At 42.0% G+C, this 8,223-nt stretch overlaps 1 protein-coding gene across 1 annotated transcript in view; it reads right to left on the bottom strand.

Moving 5' to 3' along the window:
* CSF2RB (colony stimulating factor 2 receptor, beta, low-affinity (granulocyte-macrophage)) overlaps positions 1–3,210 on the bottom strand; it is a 27,295-nt gene extending 24,085 nt beyond the window's left edge. Inside the window, exon 1 of the mRNA XM_011964301.1 lies at positions 3,161–3,210. The gene's annotated coding sequence lies outside the window, so the exon portion shown is untranslated. The remainder of the gene's footprint in view (positions 1–3,160) is intronic.
* Between the last annotated feature and the right edge of the window lie 5,013 nt (positions 3,211–8,223).

The following is an 8,223-nucleotide window of genomic DNA, read 5'->3' on the forward strand; positions in this document are numbered from 1 at the left end:
GGCTGGAGTGCAGTGGTGTGCTCTCGGCTCAGTGCAACCTTTGCCTCCCGGGTTCAAGCGATTCTCCCACTTCAGCCTCCCAAGTAGCTGGGATTACAGGTGCACACCACCAAGCCTGGCTAAGTTTTTGTATTTTTAGTAGACATGGGATTTCACCATGTTGGCCAGGCTGGTCTTGAACTCCTGACGTCAAGGGATCTGCCTGCCTCAGCCTCCCAGAGTGCTGGGATTACAGGAATGAGCCACTGCGCCCAGCCTTGACAAACTGATTCTAAATTATAACAAACCAGAGATGAGAGACTTGCTCCATTCCCTGGAAAAATAATAAGGAATGTAGTGGTAGCCAAATGGAACAGAAAACAATAAGGAAAATAACAAAGTATGTATAGAATCCTAGGACGTAATAGGAGCTCTTCGAATCATTGAAGAGAGGAGAAACCGCATACTCATAATTAGCAATGTTAAGACAATTAGATGGTAATTATTTTTAAAAGTTACTTTACACATTATTCACCTCTCTAAATTCTAGGTGGGCTAAAAATCTGAAAGTCAAAACCAAAATAGTAAAATTATTAAAACTCTTTCTGTAATCTTGGAGGTTTACAAGGCACCAAACCAGAAATCATAAAGTAAAAAGAGGTTTACAAGACGCCAGTAATCTCAGAGGTTTACAAGACACCAAAACCAGAAACCATATAAAAAGTAATGACAGGTTTGACTTAACAATGAAAACATTTTTATATGACATAAGACATCTTAAACACAGTAAAGAAAAAGCTAAGTGATAACTTGGGAGAATATATTTTCAACATATATAAATGGATTATTAATATACATAATAAACGAGTCACTCTAAAAGTTAAGATGTAAAAGGGAATTCAACAGGAGATGAACAAAAATTTCTCCACGTTCATCATAAATGAAATCCAGATGGCCAATCCACATATAGAAAATGTACAACTTCACCCATAATCAGAGAAAGAAAAAAATCAAGCAACATTGAGAATTTCCATACATAATATTGGTCAACAATTAGAAGATTGATAATTTCTCTAAAGGTAAATTGGCCCTTTTAGGCACTACCTGGGAATGTCAGCTTAGCTCAGCTGTTTTGAGACTGATTTGCCAATACCTATTAAAATTTCTAACGCACAACCTCTTGCATGGTAATTCTGCATTTAGTAATTTAGTCTACAGAAACAGTTCCGTAGACGTGGAAAAATTAGAAACAATCTAGGTGTCAATCAACATGAGATTAGATGCATTGTGGTGTACCCATCCTAATAAATGTCGCATATTTCTTAGGGTTACTTAACAAGTTAGATCTATATGTATTATTGTATAAATTTTGAAATATTCCAAAATATAATATAAAGTAAAAAAAGAGAAATATATATACATGTAAATAATATATATATAAAATAATATATAAATAATCCCATTTCTGTAAAAAGAAAAACTACCAGCCGGGCACGGTGGCTCAAGCCTGTAATCCCAGCATTTTGGGTGGCTGAGACAGGTGGAACACCTGAGGTCAGGAGTTCAAGACCAGCCTGACCAACATGGTAAAACCCCATCTCTACTAAAAATACAAAAATTAGCCAGGCCTGGTGGCAGTTGGGGGCTGTAATCCCAGCTACTCAGGAGGCTGAGGCTGGAGAATCTCCTGAACCCGGGAGGAAGAGGTTGCAGTGAGCCGAGAATCTGTGCCACTGCATTTCAGCCTGGGCGACAAGAGTAAAATTCCATCACAAAAACAAAACAAAACAAAAAACAAACAAGAAAAGAAAAGGAAAGACAAACTACATGCTTGTATCATGCTTAGAAAATGTTCTGGAAGAATACATGTGGTGAGAAGAGTAAGCTATGGAACTACGGACAAGAAATTGCTGGGGACTTTGTCTCTTGTGCTACATACTTCTAGATTATTCTAATTTTCATGAAGACAGGTTTCTGCATAGTTGCTTGTTTAGCATTAAATACATTCCTTATACAGCTTATGAACTAAACTGTCGTGTTGGTATATCTGTACACTGGAACAATGTAAATAAAACTGTAGGATGAGAAAAAGAGTGACCAAAAGCTAATTGGAAATGGTCACTCATTATAAAATGATTAAGAAGCAGGAAAGATAATAGAAAAATTTAGAATTTGGCTCTACAAAAATATAACAGCAGGGTTTTTGAAGACTAAAAATTGCACATATGCAGCTCGTCACTAGCATCGGTCTGACAAGGTCCCAGGAAAACACCTGCCCTTTCATTCTCAGGGCCAGTACGCACGCCTGCACACACCCTAAAGCAGACACCCCAGATACCTACCCACCCAGCCAACATACTTGGTTACAGAACACACGCACCTGGGCACCAACACACATCAGCAACCCAAATAAGCAGGGCAGAGTGTCATAACTAAAAAGACAGAGAGAGTGAGAGAGAAAGAGAGAGACTGCTGGATTGTGCCTGGTATGTCTCTGGGCAAAGGGCTGGGCTCTTTCTCAAGTTCAAAGTGAGCTTCCGAAGCCGCACCGCACCCAGCTCCGGGCCTCAGCGCAGCAAGGTTCCAGGTTTCACCCTCTACCTCTTAGTCTCTCTGCACTCCTGCATCCCCAGGGATCCGCACATGCACATACACACAGAGGCACACACACAAATGCCCACACAGGCAAACACACGAGCATGCATTCTCTCTGTTTCTAAATCGAGATGTCAGAGACTATCTATGCTCCCCATTCCACAAATGAGGAGACAGAAGCCCAGGGTGGACAGGGGGTGCTTTCACTACCACCAGCATCTTAGTGACAAAGGGAAGACAGACCATAGCTGCTTGACTCCCAGGCCTGAGCTCTCTCCACCCCACTAGGCGTCCTTCCCACCAGGACCAACCAGATCTCACTGGCGAGGCTGAGTCCTCCCCAGAGCTATCGTACCACACCAAAGCAGCTTGGCACCCCTGGCTGCCTCCCCACCCGCTGGCTGCCCCAGGAGTCTGGGCTCAGGTCATCCCAAGAGGCCAAGCCCTAAGTCCTCCAAGTCCCCAGGGCGCAGCTGCCCACAGGACGCCCCCCAGGCTCCCCCCGTCCTTTTCCATCCTGGACTCCCCACATTCCCCCCTGCTCTGACCCCACCCCTCAGCACCGCTCCTGGATGCCGGAACATACCTCTGTGTGGTCGGAGAGTCCAGCCTTCTTCTGGAGCCTCTAGGCAGAGTGAGCCTCCTACACTTCCTATTCATGTTGACGTCATCAGGAAACAGAGAAGCAGAAAGAGGAAGCAGTGCCAGCCCAGGCCTACTTTGCTAATAGTGCACGTGACTTTTCTTACTTCCAGAAGGCCTTCTACTCCAACTTATCTTCTTACAAACTTCTAGGCCTCCTTCAAGCCTCAGCTGACACAGGGCCTCCTCCATGCAGCCTTCCCTGACTCCTCGATGGCGATGCAGGTGGAAATGGCTGCAATAACCCCAGCTGGTTTGAGCGCAGAGCCAGGCAGATCTGGGTTGGACTTCCGAGTCCACTGCTTCTTAAAGTGTGTCCTTGTGCAAATCATCTGCGTGTTACTTCCCCAAGCCTCAGGACATCCATCTGTCTTTACTTTTGCGGAAGCATCTACAAACCTGGAAAGACTGTTGAGGGGACCCAGCAAGACTGTGTGCAGGAAGACCTTAGCTGAGAGCTGGCCAGAGGAGAACCCCCTACAGGTAGCTGGTGGCATGTTGATTTCCCCGATGTCCTCTTTGCCTTGCCGCCCCACCCCACCATGTGTCATATGGTCATGCATGTTCATGGCTGTCTTTCCTCCGACACTATCTTCAGTGCTGGCTTGTGTCTGGCTTGCATTTCCCTCCCAAATACCTAGCACATGGCCTGGCACAGAGGAGACCTTTAGTGACTGTGTGTGAATGAATGAATGAATGTATGAATGGCTCCCTGAGCATAGCAGGGCTAGCAGAATTAAGGTCAGGTGAGTGAAGCACTATCTCAGGCTCAAAATTTAAACAGGCATCTCAAAATTCAGTAATTGATATAAGTAATATTTTAATGCAATATAGTTTTAAAAATCCCAATTAATGCAGAAACTATTCATGGTGAACCAAATATGAAAAGTTTGAATAAAGACAGGATGAGTCACAGTGCCAAGACACAACAAAATGCCGTCAGATTTCTCCTACATGGGGCTGTCTCACAGGGTAAAGGGCAACAGATAGGAATGAGGGGAATGGAGGAAATGGAGGGGCGGGAACCTGCCTCAAAGCCACTGGAATTCTGGCTTGATTGTTCTTTGCTTTCCTCCTACCAGGAAGGGCAGGGTTGGCCAGGAAGAGCTGGCAGGGCCTCACCCTAGCAGAGAAAGCCCAGGGTAGAGGAAGGCATGGGTGGTTCTCTCGGGCACTCCGGCCGGTGTGATGTCTCTGCCTGGCATGGAAAAACCCTGCAGGGGGTTCTCCAGGGCTGGAGAGGATGGAATTAAAGCGACATCCCAGCCTCTCTTTTCTCCCAGGTGTCCCCACTCTGCCTGTCTTTCCTAAGCTCCTCTGCGGGACTGGCAGGCTGCAGGCCTGGATGCCCTCAGGAACACAGAGGATGCTGTCTGGTGGAGAAATGAAGACCCCGAGACTCTGACTCAAAATGACTCCGGACACCAGACCCAAAATGTGAAGGAGCCTTAGGAACACCTCCGCCAATTCACTTGACTGATCCTCTCCTTTTAAAAGTTGTCATAGAGTAGCAGAGGATAAAAATCTACATTTGAGTAAGTCTAGCAGAGTTCTCTCAATAAGTATTAAAAGCTCTAAGTGAGAAGAATCACATTGTCAGGAATTCATCGAATGTTTTTGTTTGTTTGTTTGTTTTCTCCCTCAGTGGTATGTAAAATACCGTTTCTTGCAATTGACAATCTTTTAGAGACTAAGAAACCCAAGAAAAAGTTGGCAAGAACATAGTACTCATAATGACCAGGGCTTGAGCATTTATGCTGTGAGCAGACCCTGGGCTCGGTGCTTCTCCATCTCTTCCCAGTAACCTTTATGTAGCTGTTACTGTCTTCACCGTACAGGTGAAGAAATTGAGGCATGAAAAGGAAGCTAACTTGTCGAAAGTAGTAACTCGTATATGTTAACATTGCATTTTTTTTCCATTTCCATTTTTATTCTGAAACTATTTCAAAATACAGAGTGTTAAAGGAACGGGACAAAGAACTCTCACATACCCTTCATGTGGAAACCCCCTTTGAGTTTCACCAAGTGTCTCAATAAATGTATTTTCTAGCAAAGGATCCATCTGGGACCGTGCATGGCTCTTAGTTACCACGTCTTTCAGGTCTCCAGTTTGAAACAGATGCCTTGTTTTTTCCTTGACATCTCGAAGACTGCAGGCTAGTTGTTTTGAATAATGTCCCTCAGTTTGGCTCTGTCTGATGATTAGACCGAGGTTATGCTTTTTTGGCCAAAATAACATAGAAGTGATGCTGGATTATTCTTGATGAGTCCTATCAGCTTTCATTGTCAGTCTGTCCCATCACTAATGTTGTTCACTCTGATCATTTGATTAACTTGACCTCAGTCAAGTTTTTCTATTGTAAAGTTACTTCCCCTTCCACATCGTAATTTATAAGCATTTGGTATAAGCATTTTAAAAGCATTACTTTTAAGCTTTCTCATCCCACTCCCACACCTGTATAATTTCAATATGCAATGATGTTCCTTAATTTAATTAAACATTATCCTGGTGATCATTGCCAAATGGTGATTTTTTAAAATTCTGTCATTTAGAAGTCTTAGCCAGAGCAATCTGACAAGAGAAAGGAATAAAAGACATCCAAACAGGAAAAGAAGAAGTCAAACTTTGTCTCTTCTTTGATGATATGATTTTGTACCTAGAAAACCCTAAAGACTCCACCAAAAGTCCCCTGGAACTGATTAACAACTTCTGTAAAGTTGGAAGCAAAATCAATGTGCACAAATCGGTAGTATTTCTATACACCCGTAAAGTTCAAGCTGAGAGCCAAATCAAGAATGCAATCTCATTTGCAATAGTCACACACACACACACACAAATAAAATACTTAGGAATGCCTAGCTAAGCAAGGTCATAAAAGGTCTCTACAAGAAGAACCACAAAGCACTGCTGAAAGACACCACAGATGGCACAAACAATTGGAAAAACATTCCATGCTCATGGATTGGAAGAATCAGTATCATTACAATGGCCATACTACCCAAAGCAATCCACAGACTCAATGCTATTCCTGTCAAACTACCACTGTCATGTTCACAGAATTAGAAAAACTATTCTAAAATTCATATGGAACCAAAAAAAAAAATCTCAAATAGCCGAAACAATCCTGAGCCAAAAGAACAAAGCCTGAGGCATCACATTACCCAAATTCAAACTATACTAAAGCTACAGTAATCAAAACAGCATGGCACTGGTACAAAAACAGACACATAGACCAATGGAACACAGAAATAAAGCTGAGTACCCACGGCCATCTGATCTTCAACAAAGCTGATGGAAATAAGCAATGGGGGAAACACTCCCTATTCAATAAATGGTGCCATGATAGCTACCCAGCCACACACAAAAGAATGAAACTGGACCCTTACCTTTCACTATATGCAGAAATTAGCTCAAGATGGATTAAAGTTTAAATGTAAGATCTCAAATTATAAGAATCCTAGAAGAAAACCTAGGAAACACCATTCTAGACAGTAGTCTTGGGGAAAAATTTATAACTAAGTTTCTAAAAGCGTTTGCAATAAAAACAAAAATTGACAAGCAGGTCCTAATTAAACTAAAAGCTTCTGCACAACAAAGGAAACTATCAACAGAGTAAACAGACAACCTACAGAATGGGAGAAAACACTCACAAACTGTGCATGCAACAAAGGTCTAATATCCAGAATCTGTACAGAGCTTAAACAATTCAGCAAGCAAATAATAATAATAATAATAATAAAATAACTCCAATAAAAAGTGGGCAAAAGAAATGAACAGACACTTCTCCAAAGAAGACATACAAGCAGTCAACAGATATGAAAAATGCTCAATATCACTAATCATCAGAGAGATGCAAATCAAAACCACAATGAGATACTATCTCACGCCAGTCAGAATGACTGTTATTAAAAAGTCAAAAAACAATAGAGGCTGGTGAGGCTGCTAAGAAAAGAAGAAGCTTATATGCTATTGATAAGAATGTAAATTAGTTCAGACATTGTGGAAAGCAGTTTGGAGATTTCTCAAAAAACTTAAAACAGAACGACCATTTAACCCAGCAGTCCAATTACTGGGTTTATATCCAAAAAGACACCCATGCTCATATGTTCATTGCAGCACTATTCACAATAGCAAAGACATGGAATCAAACCGGTTGCCCATTAACAGTGGACTGGACAAAGGAAATGTGGTACATGTACACCCATAAAATACTACACAGCCATAAAAAGAATGAAATGCGTCCTTTGAAGCAGCATAGATGCAGCTGGAAGCCATTATCCTAAGCAAATTAATGAAGGAACAAATACTGTATATTTACACTTATAAGTGGGAGCTAAACAGTGGGTGCTAATGGACGTAAAGACAGCAACAAAAGACACAGGAAACTACTTAGAGGGGTGAGGGAGAGAGGCAAGGATTGAAAAATTAACTACCAGGTACTACACTTACCATGTGGTTTGGGACATGAATTATCATGAGATATACTCACATAACAAACCTGCACGTATAACCCTTGAATCTAAAATAAAAGTTGCCTTTATTAAATAAATAAAATGTCACCATTCCTTTTGTATTTAATAGTTGGCATTCTACCTAAGGAAGAGCTTGTTTTCCTTCTTGTTTTCTTTTTTCACTTATTTAATCAGTGTGGACTCACGGATTTCTATTTTATTAAATGGCTTATAGTCAGTTCCTTTCATGATTTATTTTAATGCTCAAATCATGCCAACTTTGGCCAGTGACAGCTCCTTCAGATGGGCTCCTGTGTCCTTTCCAATGATCCCCATCACTCTTTAAGACCTCCCTGCCTTTTAGGCAGCGTGAAATGCTCATCCCCTCTCCTACTTGCTTTGCCCTGGGTTTGGACTTGGGAATTTTCTCCAACAGGTTCGGGTTCCTCATAGTAGAGAATGGTATTTAGAGCCAAGATATACACACAAGGTGACCTTGTTCCCTGCTGCTTAGGTGTCACTGCCCTCAGGTCTCTCATTGGACAGAGCCAGAGA

Source organism: Colobus angolensis, unplaced genomic scaffold, assembly GCF_000951035.1.
Source record: "Colobus angolensis palliatus isolate OR3802 unplaced genomic scaffold, Cang.pa_1.0 Scaffold65, whole genome shotgun sequence".
Lineage (NCBI taxonomy): Eukaryota > Metazoa > Chordata > Mammalia > Primates > Cercopithecidae > Colobus > Colobus angolensis.